A 23,611-nucleotide genomic window follows, 5' to 3' on the forward strand; every position below is an offset into this window, starting at 1 on the left:
CAACCTTTACAACATTTTCCCACCATAGTGCCTTTGTCCATGATATTTTCTCTGCCTGAAATTCTCCCTTTGCTTTTTCATTTTTTTTTGCCTGTTTAACTACTTCAGATTTATCCTTCAGAACTTAGTTTAATCATTATTTCTTCAAAACAGTCTTCTTTTCCTTTGTTCTGTTCACTCTTTCTACTACACACTTTTTTTTTTTATTTTGACAGTGTCACTCTATCACCCAGAATGGAGTACAGTGGCACGATCTCAGCTCACTGCAACCTCCGCCTCCCAGGTTCAAGCGATTCACCTGCCTCAGCCTCCCAAGTAGCTGGTATTACAAGCATGTGCCACCACGCCCAGCTAATTTTTGTATTTTTAGTAGAGATGGGGTTTTACCATGTTGCTCAGGCTGGTCTCGAATTCCTGACCTCAGGTGATCCACCCACCCTGGCCTCTCAAAGTGCTGGGATTATAGGCATGAACCACTGTGCCCAACCTCTACTACACACTTTTAAAAGTGCTATGTATCGGCCGAGACGGGTGGATCACGAGGTCAGGAGATCGAGACCATCCTGGCTAACACGGTGAAACCCCGTCTCTACTAAAAAATACAAAAAACTAGCCGGGCGATGTGGCGGACGCCTGTAGTCCCAGCTACTCGGGAGGCTGAGGCAGGAGAATGGCGTGAACCCGGGAGGCGGAGCTTGCAGTGAGCTGAGATCTGGCCACTGCACTCCAGCCTGGGCGACAGAGCGAGACTCCGTCTCAAAAAAAAAAAAAAAAAGTGCTATGTATCTTTTGATTGTGTAACTTATCACAGATGCAATTTTACATTTATGTGTGTGTTCTAAATATCAGATTCCTTATCTCTAAAATGAACTATTTGTCTCCTGTCCCCGATGACTCAACTGAATGATAACAAGTTGTAACTGTTATTTGTTGATTGGCTCTTGCCTCTGTGCTAGGTGTTTGGTGAGGTAATTAAAGATCCTTAAGACTTGTTCCCGGCACTCAAGGAACTAATAATCTGATTGAAAGGGGGTCACTAAGAAATATAAAATGATTACAGAGCAACCAAGTTCAGGATGTAACCACATCTTTTGCAAGAAAAAAAATTGCTTTATTTTGTTTTTTCCAAGGAACTATCTCACCTTCTAATCTATGTCTCATTTATAAACACTGGCATATGAAAGCTGATGCAGTTTCGGTAATGAAGGAATACAATTAGAAAAGTGGAAAGAAGCTTGGAGAACAATGGAAAACCAATAAAGGTGAGAAGAAAGAAATGAGAACCACAGTTTGCCATGTCTCTCAGAAATATTCCATCTGATAGTGAACGATAGTGGGCCAAAGCTCACCAAATTTGATATCGGTAGTCAATATTTATCTTGACTCTTAAAAGCAGAGCAGAGGAGGAACTATATGTTTAGTAAATTAGAGATAAAATGTTGACCGTGTCAACTCAGTCAAAAAAGAAGGTGGACTCCAGTTATAGACAGCTAGAACCCTTAAAGGATGAAACTACAGACCAAGGCTAATTGTACAGGAAACAGAATAGGGTCCCAAATATAAGCTCCATAAGCCCATCTGAATTTCGAAGGTCTCCCAGATCCCATCATACCAATGTTACCAGAAGTGACACATTTCATTCACAATTTACAAATGGCACATACGTGCAGTAGGCGCAGACCTCTCCCTAGTCTGGAGGTGCTCAGTGCTACTGGCAAGACAGCCATTGTGAAAGTCAAAATGAAATCCTAAACTTTAAAATAATCCATATTTTTATATTAAAAGAGTGAGAAGAAATTACAAAATGTAGAAAAATGAGGAACTGAACCAAATATTCCTGCTCCTCAATATATTGTTTCTGCCCCTCACTCCCAGGATTCTTTCTCTAGTCATTTTTCAAACTCCAAAATTTTCTTACGGAAATGTTCATTTGAGTCTATAAGATACTCTTAAAATTGCATATGTCTTTGGAAGGGCTGATAGTCTTGCACACGAGTGTGAATTAATTTAATCAAGTTATTTTACTTAGTTCCAACTTGCAGCATACTAAATGAATGCTGATTGTTAAGAATAGAGAGCAAAGACAAGCTGACTGAGATAGAAAAAGGCCAGACAGAATTAGGACAATAGGTGCATGAAAAAGGATTTTAGGAGAATATTGGAGAAGTAAGGTGCAAAAAGAGCAGAAAGGAAAATAATTATTATTTTCACCTATCTCAAGGCTCAGAAAGGCTGGTGCTATACCCCTCAAGAGAGGAAGAGAAATTTCTTTCTTTTTCTTGACCTTGTTGAACAGAACAGGCCCAGCTCCTAGGACCAGATGCGAATCTGGTACCATTACAAACTCCAAACATTAAATAGGTTTTTTGGAACTAGCTTAGTGACACAGCTCTTACAGGAAAATGTGATATTCTAAAAAACTTAAAGGAAGTCCTCTTACAGCTCTAGAACAAGGACTAACTTTGAGGAATATAATCAAGACGGAACATTTGAAATTTCCAATATTTTAGAAACTATGACCAATAAAAATGGCATTTTGGTATGGTTCAACCCAAAAGTTAATAAGCTGATGACTCCCTAAATGTCTTATCTGAAATTACATCATCAGAATGAAGAATCTGAAAAGCTACTTGCTATACCATGTAGCAGAAAAAGAAGTTTAAATATAGACTTTACTAGTCTTGAAGACATACTGTGATTGATGATGCATAAGAGATGCTGTTCCAAATAGTCACATTATAATGCCCAATTCCCGATCAAGCCCTCTGTGTCCATGTCAATTTATTCCATTTGTTATTTAGACAGCACTTCCTTCAACAGCCGTAGGGAACTAAGACATCTATATCCATGGGTGTTTTAGGTTGAGGTTGACAGTGGGCATTATGGGTTTCAGGGCAACTTTAGGTAAACTCAGATTTTCCTTGTATCACTTAATGTGATTAACATTCACACGGAGGGTTTTGCCACGTGATCTGGCATCCTTACAACCATGAGTTTACTTATGACACAGGGAAGATCGCGTTTAGGTTTTCCTTTTCTTCATCAGAATAGCAATTTAAAAGCCTCTAACTTAACATCTAGATGAACTGTGAGGTCTTTTTCAGTTCTATCATGTCATGATCAGATTTTATGGAAAAGAAAATAACTATGCTTGCTCTCACATGCATAGGGTATTTCTATAACTATATGGAAGAAACAGGCAACATTAGTCTTTCTTGAGGAGGGAAACTTGCTTTTTCCTGTACTGAGCTTTTGTACACTGAACTCTTTTTAAATACCATGTATTATTTGCTAACAAGAATTAAAAATACAATTTAAAATGTAAGCAAAGCATTTTACTTGTTAAAGTACAGAACCCCTCCCTGTATAAATGTTTAGTTCCTGTTCTTCTTGTTCTTCTTTATGACCTTAACATTATTGTGATTTAAAAAAAATTATAACAATTCCTAGGCACTGCGGGAGGTGAAACAGAGATGCAGAAGATTTTGATGATGGAAATTGCTATTTATTTTGCAAATATTTGTAACTCCTTGTTATGTGACACATCCAGGGCTAGGTACTTCCTCCTTTACATGACTTCTGGAAGGCTTCTTGTGTAAACATTCAAGCTTTTTTTTTTTTTCTTTGAGAGGTCTGCATGCTTAAAATGCTTCCCATAGATAAGCAGTGGTTTGTTCTCCATGAATGCAGCAACTGATTAGGCTACCTGCAGGGGAATCATCTCCCACACTAAGGTAGGTCCCAGGTGTTTGAGGCAGACACTACCATGATGAACAGTACATGAGTTAGAGACCACTTTGTACAGAGGGGGAGAGTCCTCTTGACTAGATCTGCAATATTGAGAACAAAAAGATGCAAGTGAAGATAAAAAGGGAAGGTAGTGGAGGGAGGAGATGACTGGCAATAGAAGCTAGTACAGTGATATCTTACTTCACAGAATTATTGAGTTACCGAAAAGCTGATTCCAAAGTTTTGTAAATATCATCCCAACACATTAGAAAGGCTTGCTAAATTAAAGAAGCTTGCTACTTAGAACAACTTTTGTCAAGCAAAAAGATCCTTATTTCAATTCAGATTTTACACAGATGACGTGTAGATAAGAACTCTCAACATTTTCAAAGCCAAAGCCCTTAGACATATATTTCTTTGGATTCTCACATAAACGCCATGAGAATTGTTTTCCATTCCACAGATGAGGAAAGTGCAGCTTAGAGGTTGAGCCACTTGCCCATGGAAGCCTGATGGGGAAATGGCTGAGGTTTAGACCAGGACCCCGGTGCTCTACTCGTTGGCACTAAGGTAGCCCCACGACATGTCTCTACAGAGATAGGCAGAGCACAATAAACTTACTTTATTGGACAATTTTCTCTGATTTTCTTAAAACTGGAGCTGTCAAATGGGGATACCTAGGGTATCATAAAACTGATACCCTGTCCATCTTCCCAGAGTTCAGTTTGGATTGTCTCTTCCACCAGTATCTCTGCTATCTCCACATAGTCTACAAATAAAGTGCAGGAGCCACAGACTGGCAGTCAGGACTTCTGCCTGAGGCCCCATCTACAGCTCAAACCCTCCTTCCCATTTCACTATGCTAATGCTTACCCCTTGCACTCCAACCAAGCAGGTCTGTGTACCCACCATCTAACACCCCAACAGGGCCAGGCCAGGGTGAGGTGAGTCACAGCATTGAAAGGTTCACCAAAGAACTCAGTAATCAAGGTTAATATTTTAACGGAATATTTCAAAAAATCAAAATTAACATCAAAAATGCATGATGAAAAATATCAAAATTTTAAATAAAGACAGGGTCAGTTTAGGGTTTTTTCCTATTGCTTCAGGCTCAAAAGTGCCTTCCGGGACACTGTTACCGGCCCTGCAGTGACTCCCCACTCAGATACTTTTACTAATGATGTTTCCCAAAAGTTAGTTCTTACAACCGCTTTCTACATTAGTAACCTCTTTCTTTTTGAACGCTCCAGCATTTAAGTGTAGCACTGTACTGTCAGGAAAACCCATTTCCCCTAGTAACTAGTAGTACTTTGAAGATATTCTGAATCATCTTGGATCCTTTCCAGCACTTTCCCAAATCACAGTGAGCACTCAGCACCACTTCGCTAAAAGAACGCAGAATCACAATGCTCAAATCACTGTATGGGGGTTCAGCAGGGAGGGGACGCAGATATGTTTTGTTTAGTGCAGGGTGTTTTGAGAAAATTGAATTTATCAAGATTTTTTAAATCAGGATATTGTACATCAATATACTCCATTTCTGGAAAAATCAGAAAATCTAGCAATACTAGGTCTAATTCTTGCCCGACAGCAACGGACACTGAGAGCAGAAAAGCGGCCCTGCCTTCGGAGCTCTCTCCAGTTCGCCTCCTCCCAGTTACAGTGCCTGTCAGGCCCCATTAGCTCTTTGAGTTTGCTACCCTAAGAATAAAGAAAAGAGCGCACAGGATAAAATCCATCGGCTGGGTCTATTCGTTTTTTCCTGGAGAGAAAAAAAATGTTTCCTGGTTGTCCTTTAGAATACAGTCTCACAGAGAAGCTCACAGAAGCAGCCCTTCTTTCTAGCCCACAAACTTCCCACAAGCTATGAAAGTCGCCCCGGCTCTTGCGCCCAGACCAGTCTCTCCTGGGTCTTTGGCTCTGGGACCCCGTCCCTACATTGGCCCTTCACTTCCTCCGCCACCTCCGCGCTCCCGAGCCTGCGGCGGGTCCCGGCCCCCAGCTGCTGCTCTTTGCCCCGGGCCAGGGCGCTCGGGCTCGCCCACGGCGGCACTGAGCATGCTCAGAGGCGGCAGCGGGGGCAGGTTTGCTTCGCAGGCGCTCGCACTCGGCGGCGGGCGGGCGCGCGGCTGCAGCTGGAGCTCCAGCGCCCGGAGTTGGAGTTGCCGGGAGTTTCCCCCCCCCACCCCTCCCTTTTCGCGCGCGGCAGCAGGAGCCGGCGCGGGAGCCGCGAGCGGCGGCTAACCAGCACCCGGGCCGGCTAAGCCTTGTCCGGAGCCGGAGCCCCGCGCGGGGCAGCCCCCCGGGGAGGAGCCTCGAGCGCTGGGACGCGTGCCGCGCACCGGCACGGCTGGGGCGCGAGCCAGGCTGCACGGTAGGACCGGGGCGAGGGGAACCGCGCGGTCAGGGAGGAGGCCAAGCGAGGGAGATGCGGTTGCAGCCGCCGGGGCTGTTGGGGCACCTGGCGCTCCGTCCGAGGCGGGTGACTGTGAGGCCGGGGGAATAGACAGGCGCCCAGAGAGATTCTTCCAAGTTGGCGGGTGGCGGGAGAGGGGGCCGCGCGCCCCGGCGCAGCTGCTTTGTGCGCGCAGAGAGGGACTCGTGTGCCTGGTTCTCTCCAACCCTGGGACCCGTTGTGCGGGCAGTACTGGGCAAGCCACGGAATGGAGTGATTTCCTCCGAGAAAGTTGAGATGGAGCCTTTCTTTCCGCACTGTCCCCGCGATGGGATGGGCCCCGAGAATGCCGTCCCGAGATTCCCAGTGTGGGGGAACTCGGGGTCGCTGCGCCCCTAGATTCAGCGCAGAAATCCGCGAATCACTCCGATCTTCGCGAACTCTGGCATCTTCTAGGAAAATCATTACTGCCAAAATTGAGGCGAGCTTTTCTGGCGGGCACGGCACCCTGCCCTCAGGGCGCTGGCACTGGGCGATGCCCCCTTTCCGATCTCAGACTCGGTCAAGGGCGCCAGGTTCCGAATTCGCGCTTGCGGTGCACGTCGGCATCGAGCCTTGCCAACACCGCTGGGCAACGTGGCTGGAGTAGGTGGGTGGCTCGATTTTCCCTCCAGCCTTTCCTAAGGTTTATAACACCCCGCCACCTCACCACCCCACCCGGTTCATCTTCGCCGAGGACAGGACCTGCAGGTAGAGAATTTGGAAAGACATACTGTTCCATAGGAGAAAGTCCCCAGTGTGTATCTGCCTTTGATTCTGGCCCGAGGATTTCATAACGAACCCTCTCCCCTTCCTATTACGCTGCCCTAGGGACTGGGTGGGAGAGGATAGGGTCGGTGGGTCCGCAGGGACTTCCACCTCGTTCCACCCTCTCCTAAGACTGCAGTCCGGGCGACCCCAGGACCCTGGAACTGGCATTGTGCGGATTGTCAGGGTGTGGAGGATGCCGACGAATTTTTCCTGGCTCCACTTTTTTCACTTCTTGTTTTGAGTTTTGGGGTTTTGCCTGCACACTAGTCAGAACCGCGCTGTTATAACCCTGGGGGTGGAGGAGCTTCAGCCGAGGCTGTGAGCCGCTGTTCGCCTCAGTGGCTGCTAGTGGGAATCGGTCCAGAAATGATTATGCAGGCTAGAAATATGCCTCTCTTTTTCTTCTTTTTTGGCTGAACACCTTGGCTGTTGGGTTTGTGTGTTAAGTTCTTAAAGGGACACCCTCACACTGCTCAAGTGCCAGGATTTAGGGGCTCACCATTTCTGCTGCCCGTTTTTCTCTCTGCTTTTTCTTTGAGTGTAGTCTGCTTTGGGGCAGATTTGTAGACATGCGAATCACATAGTGTGGATACACTACACCGTTCTAGATTCAGACAGACTTGAGGTCAAGTTTCAGCTTTACAGCTGATGACAGTGCTGATGGACAAATGATTAGCCACTCTGAACTTCAGTTTTCTCTTATGTCAAATGGAGATAATCGTGGCCTTACCTCCCTCCATTGCAGGGTTGTTGTAAACTCAGATGAGATAATGGAAATGAAAAGTGCTAAGAAAACTTTAAAGCACCATTCTGGTCTTAGATATTGTCTCTGTGCTCTTTACTCAGTTGTTTTGAATGAGCTAATTCTTAATTATAATAAGACATCTAAGTCTTCTCTTTACCCACTCATTTCCAAGTGGTTTAGTTGCTTGGGCCTTTGGAAACATCTGTTTACCCTTTTTCTTTCTCTATTTTCAAATCCATCTCTTTTGATTTTAAGATTTGGAGCTTCAGTCCTCATATTTATCTGAGAAAGGCAGCATGATGTGGATTAGGAGATGACTGGGGTGGCATTATCAACATTCATGGTCCTGGGCCCCAGAATTGGCACGGTTAGAAAGAAAGGCCTTAGTTTGAAACTCAAGGCTGATGAAGAAGTCAGCAGATCCTGGGATGGAGCTCTGACTTGACCTCTAACAGTGACCTTGAACTAAGGACTCAACTCCTAATCTGTGAAATCAGTCTGTGAAGATTAAAAGCCAGTATCAATTGAAGGCAAGAACAGGTGAGATTATCACTCAGTTAAATGGGATTCACACAGGCTCCTGAGCCACCGCAGGTGCAGCATCTTCCCTAATCTTAGGGCAATGGTTCTCACACTTGAAGATAATCATCTGGAGGGCTTGTTAAACCACAGGTTGTTGGGCTATACTGCCAGAGTCTCTGATTCTCTAGGTCTAGGGTGGAGGCCCAAGAATTTGCATTTCTGTCTAGTTCCAGATGATGCTAATACTGCTGCAGACCATGCCTATAGAATCACTAACTTATGGGGTGGGAGATAGTAAGAGAGATGAAGTTTGTTATGAAATACCATTATTTTCCTAGCTCATATACAGAGACAAGGTTTCTTTGGGGGTATGTTGGGAAGTCTCCTTAGGCATTTTATATTCCAATGCCTGTGCCACTTACCATTATCTAGGTTTAATAATTCTGATTGTTCTTTAAATGAATGAATTGTACAAAGAGGTAGGATTCCCCCTTCTTTTCATACTGTAAAATAGGTAGTCTCAGATTTTAGATCACCCTTGGGTCCTGCCAGATTGGTGACCTTTGTAATTTATAAAATCCAAAAACTACCCTATTTCCTTTTTTGGATAAACCTCAGACATTTGTGGAAAGGAGGTTATGTACAGTTCTGACAGCTTGAACCTTAAGGTTGGAGGACAGAATAGATCACCTAGGGAACAAGTTTAAGAAGAATTTGCAGTGGTGTCTTTTCTGAATGGACAGCTTACCCAGGCCCTTGAGGGAGCATGAAGTACACCCCACAACAAATGTCCCACGGTGGTTAGACCTGGCAAAGGCCTTTCATTCCTTCTGGAGAATGGTGGTGGCACTGGCAGTGGCTGAGACCCTCTCTCGGTCTCTCAGAGGGTAGAGGGCTGGCTTTCAGGGGCAGCTGATCAGTATTAGTGTGGTGTCCTGTGTAACCTAGCTTGTAATCAAGCACTATTGGGACTTAACCCAGTCTTAAGCTCTTTTCCTTTTCCCCTACGCCATAGTCCTGTGCTGAGAGCTCACCATGACTTCCTATGACCTAGACTGTGGCCTTGAATTTTGACTGCTTTGCATCAGAGAGGCTGTGGGAACCTGCTTGAGTCAGGAGGGTTCCTGCAATAACATCCTAAGGAAGAAATAAAGTTTACGTAATGTAGCGCCCAAATGAACTAGGTATAAGAGGAGGTCAGTCAGCGCTTTAACTAGATCTTGTATTGCTATGCCAAATGGGATCCCAGCTCACTGTCAGGCTTTATCTCAGCTGTCCATTTGAGCTTTGTTTTAGTTTTAAAATGATTAGCACTAGAGAAACCTATCAGTAAATCAGAAACCTTTAAAAAACTCAAGTGTACACTTAGTGTTTTAGTAGATAAAACTTCAAGGCCCAAACCTGTCTTCCTGACAGCAATCAGCACTTGGTGAAGACACAGCCTTCTGGTTGTCATTCGTAAGATTCATTAGCTAATTTAAATGGTTTTTCCCACTTAGTAGGGAACATTTCTATTTTAAAATTCCTTCCCATAACGTGATGTTTATATTTTGGGTGTTACCCATGCTTTTTGCTGCTGGGATTTTTTCCAGTGTGAGGGCAGCCTCTTATCACCATTGTTCACTTTTCTCAGTACGTGATATCTTTGCTCCCTTTAATAAGTCTGTTGTGAGACAGTCATTATGACACTTTATTTCTTTTTGGTCATTAGGACTGTTATTACTGAGTCACAGAGAGTCAGGGCCCATTCCTAGAACATTATTCTCAATGTTCCTAGAGGGTGCTTTTAAACTAAAACACTAGTTATACTGCACTAGCTCATTTCTAAGATACATTCTTTTTCTGACTTCAGAAGTCCAGATGGATCTTAAAAATTAAGAACACATTTAGGCCAGGCACAGTGGCTCACGCCTGTAATCCCAGCACTTTGGGAGGCCAAGGCAGGTGGATCATCTGAGGTCAGGAGTTCAAGAGGTCAGGAGTTCAAGAGCCTGACCAACATGGTGAAACCCCGTCTCTACTAAAAATACAAAAACAAATTAGCTGGATGTGGTGGCGGGCACCTGTAATCCCAGCTACTTGGGAGGCTGAGGCAAGAGAATTGCTTGAATCTGGGAGACGGAGGTTGCATTTAGCTGAGATTGCAATGTTGTACTCCAGCCTGGGCAACAAGAGTGAATCTCCTTCTCAAAAAAAAATATATATATAAACTCATTTAATGTACAGTTTTTTTCTCTTCTTCTGTAACCAGGTATGTTAGTGTAGTGCCTATTAATTGATGGCATCCTCAAACAAAGCAAATTTAGTTCCTTATTCTGATAGAAAATATGGTTTCTACTCAATGCTGTCCAGCTGATAGAATTGCTGAGCAGTTAGCTCAGCAGTTCCGAGAATATGTTGGTAAAATGCTGTTGGGGTGGGTGTTAATCGGTATACTCTTATAAAGGACAAATCCATTTGGGAAGCACTGCCTATTATTTTTTTCCTCTTGTAGAGATTCTCAACATGGGCATCATTATATCAAAGACTATGAGAAGTACTATAGTTAACTATATCAACAACAAAAACTTGGTTACATTTATTCAAGTCAGCGTTTCCCAGAATACAGAATGTTTCTGAGGTTATATATGTATCTTTCAGGACTCCATTACTGAATTACCACAAACCACAATTTTAATATGTGGTTTAATATTGACATTCATTAAGTATGGCTATTAATTAATTAATGAACTCTGTAAGTGGTTACTTATTTTTTATTTCAGAGTAGAGAAGAACATTTTAAGCTGTGGTCACCAAGAAAGTCTCCACCAAGGGGCTGGACTGCGATAATATAAATAGTGGGTAGCACTCTTCTAGGGATAAGGGACATTTTAGGTTGGAGGGATAATGAAGCAGGAGTAAAGACTTGCATTTGTGCCTGCATATAAATAATTTTCAGAGCGTACAAGAAAATGGATTGTGCCCAGCACAGTGTGAGATTTACTGAATCTGCGGTGGTGGTCAAAGAACCTACTAAGGCCAGGCTTGGTGGCTCATGCCTGTAATGCCAGCAGGTCAAGGCTGCAGTGAGCCCTGATCATGCCACTGCACTCCAGCCTGGGCAACAGAGTAATATCCTGTCCCCAGCAAAACAAAACAAAAAGTTTTTTGATTCTGTAAATTCACTGAAATAGCAGACGAGTTATAGAGAGGACTGGACAGCTAGTTGCAGGAGTGGAGACGCAACACTCAGGATGAAAGCAGGCAGGGGTGCCTGGAACTGAAGTGGGGCATGGAAGTGTTCCTGTGCCATTAGTCATTAGGGGTATGCAAATCAAAACCACAGTGAGATGCCACTTCACACCCACCAGGATGGCCAGGTGGAGAATGTGGAGAAATTGGAACCCTCCTACATCAGATTACTAGTGAATACGTAAAATGGAACAGCCACTTGGGAAAAGGGGTTGGCAGTTCCTCAAAATGTTAAACATTGGCTACCTAATGACCAGTTCCCCTGCAAGATAGATGCACAAGAGAACTGAAAACATGTTCATGAAAATATGAATATTCATAACAGCCTTATTCCTTTTTTTTTTTTTTTTTTTTTTTTTTTTGAGACAGAGTCTCGTTCTATCTCCCAGGCTGGAGTGCAGTGGCATAATTTCTCCTCACTGCAGGCTCGACCTCCCAGGCTCAAGCGATCCTCCCACCTTGGCTTCTCTAGTAGCTGGGACTACAGGCATATGCCACCACCTCCGGTTAATTTTCTTATTTTTTGTAGAGACAGAGTTTTACCGTGTTGCCCAGGCTGATCTCGAACTCCTGGGCTCAAGCAATCCACCTGCTTTGACCTCTGGGATTACAGGCATGAGGCACTGCGCCTGGCCAGCAGTCTTATTCTTAATCCATAGGCTGATGAATGGCGAAAGAAAATGTGGTACATCCATGCAAGGAAAAGTATTCAAACGTAGAAAGGAACAAAATGTTGATTCATGCTACAACATTGATGGATCTTGAAAACATGCTATGTGAAAGAAGCCAGATACAGATAACCATATATTGCATGATTCCATTATGAAGTGTACAGAATAGGAAAATCCACAGTGACAGAAGTAAATTAGTGCTTGCCAGGGGTTGGAAGAGGGAGAAATGGGGCGAGACTGTTGATGGGTCTGAGGTTTCTTTTTGGGATGATGAAAATCTTCAGGAATTAGATAGGGTGATGATGGCACAATTTTGCGAATACACTGAAAACTACTGAGTTGCACACTTTAAAAGGTGAATTTTATGGTGTATGAATTATTCAATTTTTAAAAATAGGAAGAAGGTGGTTGGATCCGAAGGAGAGTTTAAAAAAAAAAAAAAAAAAAAAGGGTGAGACAACTCCAGAAATAGGGTTTCAGTTTCAGGTTAAATTTTCTGCTATTGGGAAAAAATACCTGGATTATTCCTTTCTCCTTGTTTGTCTTTGGCTTTCTAGAATGCTCTTGTTACTCTCTCATTCAAAAGTTTACTACCTGAATTAAAAGGGTTTTGTTCCAAGTTGCTCCTGAGTCAGTGGGATCGTTTTCATGGCAAGTGCCTTACCATCTTCATCTCTGAGTGTGTTCTAGATTTTCCTCCAGAGACAAATTCCATATTCAGGCTTCCTTGTTGTGATCCACCAGAGGGCATGCTGACTCTGCAGTTTCAGTTTAGCTTCCCCCTGGAGATCTGACTGTGATAGACATTTTAGTGTCATCATCTAATTTGTTTGTAGAACTCTGTCAAGACTGCCTTCTCCCTCTTTAAAAAAAAAAAAAAAAATCTCTGTGTTCAAAGAGGGTTCATGTGGTGCTCAGCATTACATGAACATCAACGTATTTGGGTCCAAGAGGCATTGTACTAAATGAGGTTTAACACCACTGGAGCTGACACAGTTGCCCCTGGGGTAGACATTCTTCTCTCTTTATCAGTGTGGTGCCACAGTGCCTCCTGAGAGTTTGTTAGAATGCTGATTCTGATTCAGTAGGTCTGAGACGGGGCCTGAGATTCTGCACTTGTAACAAGCTCTCACTGATGCAGATGCTGCTGTTGAGTGGATCAGACTTTGAGTAGAAGCTGATACAGTATAGAGAAGATGGCTTCAGAATGGGACAGGGCTGAGTGAGAAGCATAGCTCCACCATTAACATGTGTGGGATCTTGGGCAAGTTAATTAACATCTGCACCACAGTTTCTTATCTGTACGATCAGAGTAAGACTGAGCAGGTAGAAATATGCCTAGCATCATGTGCCTGAAATGCTAAATGTTCTCGACCTTCTCCTGCCCACAAAGGTTAAGAATTCTATGGTCAGGAGTCAGGAACAAAATACATGACTGTGATTCTCCCACCTGGAGCCTGTGCCCCTTGCCCCCACCAGCCTCTGCTTCCTCTGTTGCTTTTGGGACTGGCACTAATCCCTGCTGGCTTGCCTTCTTAAGGAATTGGCCTGAGGACATTATGAGCTGTACGATGAAGCACCTCTGTAAAGTATATGCTGTTACTCTACAGTGCTGACTTGGGAAATTACATCCTCATAGTTTACCCAAGGTGAGTTGGTGGCTTGTTAAATGTGTTCTGTTTCTGTTTCCTTTATCATCATTTGAAGTAGAAGGAAACAGGAGATTGTGTTTACATTTCAACTAAGTTGATGGATCCTCTTAACTTTCTTCTGGGAAACAATACATACAAATAGTTTTTAAGAATTAAACTAACAAAGCCACAAGTGCTATAAATCAAACTAGTTTCCAGTCTCCACAGCCTGATGTTTGCTGGTTTCCTAAGGGTAGTAATTGTACCCTTTGAGACCCTGTTCCACCTCTTGATGCTGTCATGGCTTGTCAGGTTTGAGTCTTTAAGGCCTGATGACTTTGAAGAAAATGAGATTGTTTACTTTGTTACAATGCCAGGGCAGAGCATTTGAACTGATGTTGCATTGACATCAGGTAATCAAAGATAAGATATTTGGATTGAAGCCTAATACACTAGGCTTCACTGGGACTCACTGGCCTTCCAGAAGGTAGAGGTGGCCGTATCATTTGGAAGTGAGAATTATCTGATTCCTCTGGCAGGTGAATATGTGTGCTGCAGACTAGTCACCTTCCATAACCGCTATCTGATAACTAAGCTTGGTTAGATAGGTCATGTATCTGAGCTGTTTTTTGTTTGTAGACTGCCTAGAAATATGTTGACTTGTACAGTCTAAGCTGAAAGCCAGTAGTAACTAGTGATTGAGAAGTTAATATTATTCTTGAAAAATTTAATCTACCCTGTCATTAAATAGCAATAAGGAAGCAGTCCTGCTGCTGAGAAGAGCAGGGAATATGAAGCTGGGTGTTCCTGAAGCAAGTCGTTTTAAGATTAAATACTTATGCACTATAACAATACGTATTTTTTATTTTTATTTGTATTATTTGAGATGGAGTTTTGCTCTTGTTGCCCAGGCTGGAGTGGAGTGGCATGATCCCAGGCTCACTCTGCCTCCTGGGTTCAAGAGATTCTTCTGCCTCAGACTCCTGAGTAGCTGGGATTGCAGGTGTCCACCACCACTGCCTGGCTGATTTTTTGTATTTTTAGTAGAGACCGGATTTCACCATGTTGGTCAGGCTGGCCTCGAATTCCTGACCTCAGGTGATCCACGCACCTTGGCCTCCCAGAGTGCTGGGATTACAGGTATGAGCCACCGCCCCTGGCCTTTTTTCGTTTCTTTCTTTCTTTCTTTCTTTTTATTTTTCTTTTTCTTTTTTTTTTTGAGATGAATCTCGCTCTGTCCCCCAGGCTGGAGAGCAGTGGCACAATCTCAGCTCACTGCAACCTCCGCTCCCGGGATCGAGCAATTCTCCTGCCTTAGCCTCCTGAGTAGCTAGGACTACAGGTGCACACAACCACGCCTGGCTAATTTTTGTATTTTTAGTAGAGATGGTGTTTCACCATGTTGGCCAGGCTGGTCTCGAACTCTTGACCTGAGGTGATCCACCCGCCTCGGCCTCCCAAAGTGCCGGGATTACAGGCATGAGCCACCGTGCCTGGCCCCCTTTTTTCTTTTTAAACTGTTTACCTCGAATATAGGAAGTTGGCACTTATATAAGGAGCTCAAAGCTAATAAAGTAGACATTTTTCTCAATTTCACTACTGAGAAATGAGACTTCAGATCCTTTTATGACATTGCCAACCACATACTTGCCAGTCTATCTAATCGCTGATTTTAAAAATGGAACAGGAATCTTGAACTCAGACATCGTCTTTAGGGACAGCCTTTGCTCTCAATCCTCAGTAGACTGTGAACTCTTTCAAAAACAAGGATCTTCATTTTTGTATCCCAGAGGATACAAACTATGCATGTCTGTCATAGGGTAGAGAATCAGTAAACATATGTTGAGCTGCTTTTCTTCTGTGATTCCCCTTCACTATCTAGTCTATTAATTTTTGTTTCTTTATCAGGGAGAAACCAAAGCCATGACTTAAAAATAATAAATTTTTATTTAACACTACCTATACATTATCATATGCTAACATAATACACAGTTCTAAGCACTTTACAAATGTCAGTTCCTTTAATCCTACAACACACTCTCAAAGGTAGGTACTGTTACTTATCCCTATTTTACACTTGAAAAGACTGAAGTAGAGAAAGGTGAAGTGACTTCTGTCTAAGGTCCTGCAGTACTATGTAGCAGCCTCAGTAGACTTTAGCTCTCAAATATTACCCTCTTTTCCTGAGTTGCAGAGAAATGAGATCAGACATGCCTTTCCATCTTCAATTCTAACCACCTCCCTTGTCCTCTGTCTCCTTTCTGACCACCCCCAAGTTCCAGAAGAATATAACATGAGTTTGAAAAATAAAGTTACAGGTGTAAGACATGGCTCATTCATATGGCCCCAGGCTGGGAGTGAGGCCATTCACACAGAAGCCATTTAGGATGACCTGTATGAGCTTTGCAAGGCTGTGACTTCTAGCCCTAGGCCTCTGAGTTTGTCAGGTCACCATATGCCCCAGGTCGGTGCCTCTAAACCTTTATGTACATGTGATCACCTGGGTATCCTGTTAAGATGCAGATTCTGATTCACTGGGTCTGGGGTGGGTCCTGGGATTCTACATTTCTGACAGCATTCCAAGAAATGAAGAGGGCTAATCCTTGGACCAAGGCTGTAGAGGAGCCGAGTCTGTATGGGTCCAACCCTAGTATTCCAAGCAACTTCTTGCTTGAATAAGGCCTAATTCCTAACCTGGGACCCAGAGAGAGACATAAGATATCCAGAGAGATATGCACCAAGAAACTGCAATTTATACAAAGGCAGAAAGCAGCAGAAGACAGAATGAGAGAGAAACTGAGTAAAAGAAACGTATGCCTCCAAAATGAAGACTGTGCCTCATTTCCACATGTGAGCTGAAAAGCTCTCCACTTTCGACGTAAAAGCTTGCTATAGAGCAGCCCTGGTAATAGAACTACAAGAAGTATAATAACTTCCTGTTTGAGTTGAAATGAAAATTCATAAAGAATCTATGCTACTAACCCCCTAATTTATACAAAAGAATACCTAATACAAAAGAATACTTTTGTATTCTTTTACGTTGTATTTTGTATTTTATGTTGGACTTCTTTTAAAAACTTTTGTATTAATTTTTAATTGAAAAATAATTGTGTATATTTATTGTTGTACAACATGACGTTTTGATATGTGTATTTGTTGTAGAATGTCTAAATCAAGCTAGTTAACATATGTATTACCTCCCATACTCATCATTTATTTGTGGTGAGAACATTTAAAATCTACTCTGTTAGCAGTTTTTAAGTATACAATACACTATTGTCAACTATAATCATGGTGTTGTACAGTAGGTCTAAATGTATTCACTTCTCCTACCTAACTGAAAATTCGTATCTTTTGACCAACATCTCCCTGGTCCCTCCATCTCCTCCCCTGGTAACTACCATTATTATTAATTATTATTATTTTTAAACTTTTAGGTTCGAGGGTACACATATAGGTTTTTTATATAGATAAACACAAGTCATGGAACTATGTTGTACAGATTATTTTGTTGTCCAGATGCTAAGCCTAGTGCCCAATAGTTATTTTTTCTGCTCTTCCTCCTCCTACCTTCTGCCCTCAAGTTGGCCCAATGTCTGTGGTTCCTTCTTTGTAACAACCATTTTAATCTCTGCTTCTAAGGGTTCCTATGTCTGACTTCTTTCCCTTGATTTTGTGAGATTCTTCCACATTGTGTATGCAGCAGTAGTTTATTTATTTTCATTCTTGAATAGTATTTCTTTGTGTGAACATAAATTGCTGATGGCAGATGTTTGAATTGTTTCCAGTTTTTGAGTATTATGAATAATGTTCTTGTGAACATTTATGTGTATGTCTTTTGATGAACATGGGTTTGCTTTTCTGATTGTGGGTGTGTGGCTACAACTGCTAATTTCTAAGATGTGAATATGTTCAGCTTTAGTGAGTACAGACAGTTCTCCAGTGTGGCTCTTCACACTCCTATCAGGTATGAATAAGAGTTCCATCGTTCCACATTCTTGCCAACACTTAGTTTGATAAGTCATTTTCATTTTAGCCATTCAGATGTTTGTATGGGGGTCTATCATTATGATTTTAGCTTATCTTTCTCTTATCACTATTTGAAGTTTCGTATCTTTCTGTGCCTCTCGTTTATGTTTCAGCTGTGTATGTGAGTGTGCATGTGTGTGTTGGTATTTTTAAAAACACAATGAAAGTTCCACAGAACTTTTGTAAAAAGTCTTGAAATCTATAGTCATGGAGGTTTACCAGTCACTGATATCTGATTTTATCCTAAAATGTTTCTGGGGAAGGAGGACATGAAGTGATATATAGAGGTATAAAACCCTTTAGCAAGGAAACTTGCTGAAGAGTTGGAGCCAGAGTAGATGGCCCAGGGCAATTGTAAAGTTAGAGACCACTTGAAAACTTAAAACCATTTAATCTCCAGATGAGTTTGCCTTTTGTAGAAGTCCCTCTGGAAGATAGTAAACCACCTTAAAAAGTATTGCTGAAAACATTTTTTGGAATTGCTCTAAGCATATATACTTTTGGATACTTTGGGTGCTTTTAAAATGTCCTTTGAGCATGTACAGTGATTTTGGGAAGTAGCAAGACTTCTCAGAGTCCAGTCCCACTGGAAGGAAGGACTGATGCCATGGGTGACAAACAAACGAAAAACCCTAAGCGTTATTTATAAGACTTGCCTGTAAAGGAATGCAACTTCCTTTCTTGAGTGAAGACTGAAGACATTAGCAGGCAGGAAGAAGGTGCCACTTGAATGATGTCTTTTAATCTGTTTTGAGTATTCTTATTATACAGATGAAAAGTCAGGTTTAGAGAGCAAAAGAGAACACGATTGAAAAGTCAAACCTTACTGTCTTGCCTTTTCCTTTCCCTACCCTGCCTTTCCTCTGACAAGTGTTGGAGGAATTAACACAACTCTGTTGCATCCAGAAAAACATGTGCTGATAGTGAAGTTCTGGTTTCCACTCCTGTCCTATTTCAGAGTCCCAGGAGCTCCCCGGGCCTCTGTCAAATGGGATTCTGTGGAGACAGGAGTCCTAGGTGGCCTGTGTCAGGCGTCAGGACACTCCTGTTTCCCAAACCTGGTTCCTGCGGTCCTGCTGTTCTTGGGAACTCTTGAGGGCCTTTCAGGGTCCTGCCACATTCTGCCAGGACTGTCTTACCTGTAGGCCTTGCTGTGTCTGCTCCTTTTTCTTCCTGACTGGCAAATAGCTACCCAGAAAATACTTTCAAGACATGCTGATGAGTAATGTCACTGTTGGAAATTATATTCCTTGTAAAAAACACGTCTTTTTCTGGGTGGATACTTACATAAAATCTGACCAGTAGAAGAAGGGTATAGCTGATTCTTTTTTTTTTTTTTGAAATGGAGTCTTGCTCTGTTGCCCAGGCTGGAGTGCTGTTGTGTGATCTTGGCCCACTGCAAGCTCCACCTCCTGGGTTCACGCCATTCTCCTGCCTCAGCCTCCTGAGTAGCTGGGACTACAGGTGCCTGCTACCACACCCAGCTGATTTTTTTTGTGTTTTTTAGTAGAGACGGGGTTTCACCGTTTTAGCCAGGATGGTCTTGATCTCCTGACCTCACGATCTGCCCGCCTCGGCCTCCCAAAGTGTTGGGATTACAGCCGTGAGCCACTGTGCCCGACCAGCTGATTTCTTTAATGTTCATTTATTCCTGAACTTAAAAGAAAGTCTCCTATTCGTTTTCCCCAAGCCCCTTGGGTTAATGTTCTTTGGTGTGCAGTAAAGACTTTCAGAAATTTTTCCTGAAAAGAATGCCCTGGGCAGGTAGCTTTCAGATGGACAGTGGGGCATTTGGCCTCCCCAAGGGCCCAGAAGAAAGACACATGTGCTTGACCATCCCAGAAACCTGTTCTCAGCCTTTCTGGATCATGGACCCCACCACACTAGCCCTCTTCCACTGACACTGGGAATGTTGTCTACAAGCTGGGGATGTAGAAAGCTGCAATCCACAACCTGTATGTGTGTGTATGTGTGTGTGTGTGTGTGTGTGTGTGTGTGTGTGTGTGTGTGTGTGTGTATATATATATTTTTTTTAGATGGAGTCTCGCTCTGTCACCCAGGCTAGAGTGCAGTGGCGCAATCTCAGCTCACTGTAACCTCCACCTCCTCGGTTCAAGTGTTCTGCCACCTCAGCCTCCTGAGTAGCAGGGATTATAGGCACACACCACCACGCCCAGCTACTTTTTGTATTTTTGTATTTTCAGTAGAGACGGGGTTTCACCATGTTGTCTGGGTTGGTCTCGAACTCCTGACCTCAGGTGATCTGCCCACCTCAGCCTCCCAAAATGCTGGGGAGGCTGAGGTGGCTGTTTTTCTGGCTCAAAGTAGTAGCAGAAAAACCTCTGTGTTTCTCCTGAGACTACGTAGTAGAATGCTTTCTTCATTTGGTAGTTTCTTTATTTTTAACACGTGTAATCCTGCATGGTCTTGGTTTTTACTGCAGAGTACTTGGTCATGGGTAACCAGATAGCTTAATTTCCTATATGGATTATAATTTTATTTTGTTCATTTTCACATAGTTTTCCCTAGATAAAATGAGGTAGCTGAGAAAAAAAAATTCTGAGGACATTTTAATGAAAACTTCCTCTGGTAAGATATTCATTTTTATGCCACATTTAATTCCTATAAAGAATTCCAGGTGTTACCAAGAAGCAGTTGAACACAGTGGCTGTGAATATCTGGCCATCTAAACTCATTTTCTTATCAGATTATATTAGCCTATACATGTGTGTAGGTTGTTCATGTCAGATCTGGACTTGGCTGGTGGACATTTGAACTTACTTCCTGCCAAAAGAAAGAAACATATAAATGGTGCTTTGTACTTTGAATTTCATGGTGTGCTGAGTAAACACAAAATATACATTGTGACAGGAGGAGTAAAGGACCGCCCACATCCTTATTTTTTGAGTGGGTGTAGCTAATGATTAGTTCCTGGATACGTAACTAGGATGTAGGTCAGGTCCCATTGTCATCTGCAGTAAACACTGCCTCCCTGTAGACGGCTGTGTTATCTCACAGGTACAACTGTCTAAAGTTCTTTTTATGAGAACTTTTTTTTTTTTGAGACGGAGTCTCACTCTTGTCACCCAGGCTGTAGTGCAGTGGTGTGATCTCGGCTCACTGCAAACTCCGCCTCCCGGGTTCAAGTGATTCTCCTGCCTCAGCCTCCTGAGTAGCTGGGATTACAGGTGCACGCTCCCAGGCCCAGCTAATTTTTGTATTTGTAGTAGAGATGGGGTTTCTCTACTATGTTGTAGAGAACATGTTGGCCAGGCAGGTCTCAAACTCCTGACTTCAGGTGATCTGCCCGCCTTGGCCTCCCAAAGTGCTAGGATTACAGGTGTGAGCCACCACACCCGGCCAAGAGGTTTTCTAAGAAGTTTTTAATAAGCTTCTTGGTTTAGGAATAAGGAGCTCACTTCAGTGAATACCTGAGGCTTCCTCTATGTGATATTGATTAAAATGTTAATTAATAGCTGTACATATGTAGTGTTCTGGGCACTGTGCTAAGGACATTTTGTGGATTCTTTCAAGTCTCTTAAGTAGGTGCTGTTACTAGCCCTATTTTCAGTCAGAAACCAAGGCTCAGAGAAGTTGTCCTTTGGTCCCAGGGTCACACATCCCATCTATGTGACTCCCAAGTTCAGGCTCTTGACCACCACTCTATGCTGTACTGAGGCATTGCGTGACTAGAGGGTATGGTCACAATCTGGGGCCATTCTTGAGAAACTGGATTTCAAAAGAAAGAAGATCAGACGTTTATTAATAAGACTCTGCATTTTAAATACGCTCAACTTAGGTGAGGGATGGGGAAATTGTAGTAAATTTTGAGAAGAAACTGGGTTTTGAAGGAGAGAAATGCCATTGACGTTTAAAGGAGGGGAAAGATGCTCAGCTTTGTGTAAGGATGATGACCTACATCGTGGAAAGGCTTCCACAGAGGGATATGGTTCTTGTCTGGGGGTGTTAGGGGGCAAGGTTACCTGGAACAACTATTTCAGTAGGTTCAGTTGGTTTTTCTTTCAATAAGTGTTTGGGTATTATTACCAGTACCTCCTTCCCCTGCCTTTATCAAAAGCAAACATACAGGGCCAAGCTTCTTTGCAACACTCTACTTCTTTCCTTGTCATTTCATGTCCAGGCTTAAAACAGGAGAAAGGACAGACAAAGATATTATAGTTTCTCTCCCCTTCCTCACATAGATGCTGTATCATAGTGCTATTTTGGGGTGAAAAGACCCCAGGAAATTCCTGGCTTAAAATCCTTCAGGGCCATATACCGACATTATCTCAGGCACCTTTTTCATTTTCTTTTGTATTAAACTTAGATCTTTGTCTTTTCATTCAAAGAGTCTACTGTGTGTAACCGATTTTCATGGTGAGCAAAATCAGACAAGGTTTCTGCTTTTATAGTTTTTTTTTTTTTAAAGAAGCTAAACTAATTGCATAAAATGTTACATGACAACTGTTCTAAGTGCTCCAGGGGGGTACATGTTTGAGGGAATTTGGCCTAGTCAAATAAATTAGGACAGTTTCCTAAGGAAGTGATGATGGGCTGAGATCTGAAGGATGAGTAGAGTTAAAGAGGGAGGGGGAGGGCTGGGCACAGTGGCTCATGCCTGTAATCCCAACACTTTGGGAGGCCAAGGCGGGCAGATCACGAGGTCAGGAGATCGAGACCATCCTGACTAACATGGTGAAATCCCGTCTCTACTAAAAAAAAAATACAAAAAATTAGCTGGGCATGGTGGCGGGTGCCTGTAGTCCCAGCTACTTGGGAGGCTGAGGCAGGAGAATGGCATGAACCCAGGAGGCGGAGCTTGCAGGGAACCAAGATCGCACCACTGCACTGCAGCCTGGACGACAGAGCGAGACTCCATCTCAAAAAAAAAAAAAAAAAAAAAGAGGGAGGGAGATGGCATTTTGGAGGTGATGGAATGTGCAAAGGCCCTGAGGTAGAAAAGACCTTGGTCTGAGCAAAGGGCAGAAGGCCCCTATGGCTGGAAGTGGAGGATAATGGGTGTGAGACAGTATTTTCTCAAGAGTCACCCGTGTTCCTAACATGAATTTGAAGTGATTAGGTTGACAAGATTCATGTTTGTTGCAGTAAAGGAAATGGATGAATTGATTGTAGAAGTCCAAGAGAAGATATAGTGGACCAGTTTAGAAGTTTTTCCAGTAGTTTAGGAAGAAATGATGGTAGTCTGACCAGAGTGGTAAAGATGGAGCAAACTGGGTGGAGGTATGGAGAAATAGAAAGAAGTGATGTGACTGGATGTGGTGATGGGTTGGAAGTACAGGGTGAGAAACAGGGAGATGCCAGAATTGGCTCTTCAGTCTCTAGCTTGCATGACTGTGTGATGGTTGTGTCATTGCATGGACAGTCGTGCCTCCCCAGGTAGACTATAGTCAAGGTCTTTTTCCAATTGAAGTTTGAATCCTCACAGTATTACTTGTAATAGCCACTCAGTACCTTTGTTTGATGGATTAGACTAGGAGGAGTTTCTTTAGAAAAGTGGTATGTGTGCTTGATGGGAAACAGCAGTCAGTGTACCAGTGAGTGTGGCTGGGGCAAGAGAAAAGATCCTTAGTTGTAATAGAACCTCCAATGCATTTCATCGGATAGAGATGTGCCTTCAATTTTCAGGAGGCACTCACAAGTTATTTTGAACTTGTCAGCACTTAGAAATGTGTCTTTTTCCCTTTATGCTACACTCGACCCTTCTGATCCTCCTTTTATCCATCTGTATGATGAGCCTAGTAACACTAACCTTCTGGGGTGTCTGTGAGGGTTATGTATTTAATAACTTTGTGAAATGTGGAGGATTTTACATTAATCGAGGGACTCA

At 43.0% G+C, this 23,611-nt stretch overlaps 1 protein-coding gene across 2 annotated transcripts in view; it reads left to right on the forward strand.

Moving 5' to 3' along the window:
• Positions 1 to 5,941: 5,941 nt before the first annotated feature.
• Positions 5,942 to 23,611, forward strand: part of LOC105477886 (syntaxin binding protein 6) — a 254,686-nt gene continuing 237,016 nt past the window's right edge. Inside the window, exon 1 of one of the 2 annotated variants that reach the window (XM_011734772.3) lies at positions 5,942 to 6,103. The gene's annotated coding sequence lies outside the window, so the exon portion shown is untranslated. Of the gene's footprint in view, positions 6,104 to 13,670; positions 13,753 to 23,611 lie in introns of those variants that run through there. The other variant, XM_011734774.2, reaches the window with a different exon arrangement.

Source organism: Macaca nemestrina, chromosome 7 (assembly GCF_043159975.1).
Source record: "Macaca nemestrina isolate mMacNem1 chromosome 7, mMacNem.hap1, whole genome shotgun sequence".
NCBI classification, from domain to species: Eukaryota; Metazoa; Chordata; class Mammalia; order Primates; family Cercopithecidae; genus Macaca; species Macaca nemestrina.